Raw genomic sequence first — 1,251 nt, 5'->3', positions numbered from 1 at the left:
CTGTAACAAGGACAAGACATCATACCCACAAACATTTTAACCATCGCTGTAACAAGGACAAGATGCTGGTACATTTATGATCAAGGCTACACTTGGCAGAAAGCACTAGTAGGTTAAAGTCTTGGTATATTTGCTAGTTGACTTAGATATATCTGTACCAAGGTCAAACTCCTGGTGGCCTCCTGTCAGGTACATACACATCCTGTCTAACCACCAGTACACAGAGATGTATAACCCTACATAGGGGACTCTAGTGCTTACCTGTATAACCCTACATAGGGGACTCTAGTGCTTACCTGTATAACCATACATAGGGGACTCTAGTGCTTACCTGTATTACCCTACATAGGGGACTCTAGAATTACCTGTATAACCCTACATAGGGGACTCTAGTGCTTATCTGTATAACCCTACATAGGGGACTCTAGTACTTACCTGTACAACCCTACATAGGGGACTCTTATGCTTACCTGTATAACCATACATAGGGGACTCGAGTACTTACCTGTATAAGCCTACAAAGGATACTTTAGTAATTACCTATATAACCCTACATAGGGGACTCTAGTACTTACCTGTATAACTTTACATAGGGGACTCTAGTGCTTACCTGTATAACCCTACAAAGGATACTTTAGTACTTACCTATATAACCCTACATAGGGGACTCTAGTACTTACCTGTATAACACTACATAGGGGACTCTAGTACTTACCTGTATAACCCTACATAGGGGACTCTAGTACTTACCTATATAACCCTAAATAGGGGACTCTAGTACTTACCTGTATAACCCTACATAGGGGACTCTTGGTCAAATCCCAGTATATAGTTCTAGTGTACATAATAAGGGACTCTGGATACACTCCCAGTATATAGTTCTAGTGAACATAATAAGGGACTCTGGGTACACTCCCAGTATATAGTTCTAGTGAACATAATAAGGGACTCTGGGTACACTCCCAGTATAGAGTTCTAGTGTACATAATAAGGGACTCTGGGTACACTCCCAGTAAAATAGTTCTAGTGTACATAATAAGGGACTCTGGGTAAACTCCAAGTATATAGTTCTAGTGTACATAATAAGGGACTCTGGGTACACTCCCAGTATATAGTTCTAGTGTACATAATAAGGCACTCTGGGTACACTCCCATTATATAGTTCCAGTGTACATAATAAGGCACTCTGGGTACACCCCCAGTATATAGTTCTAGTGTACATAATAAGGGACTCTGGGTACACTCCCAGTA

The sequence above is a fragment of the Mizuhopecten yessoensis genome, unplaced genomic scaffold, assembly GCF_002113885.1.
Source record: "Mizuhopecten yessoensis strain PY_sf001 unplaced genomic scaffold, ASM211388v2 scaffold10357, whole genome shotgun sequence".
NCBI classification, from domain to species: domain Eukaryota; kingdom Metazoa; phylum Mollusca; class Bivalvia; order Pectinida; family Pectinidae; genus Mizuhopecten; species Mizuhopecten yessoensis.
This window is presented reverse-complemented; position numbering follows the sequence as displayed.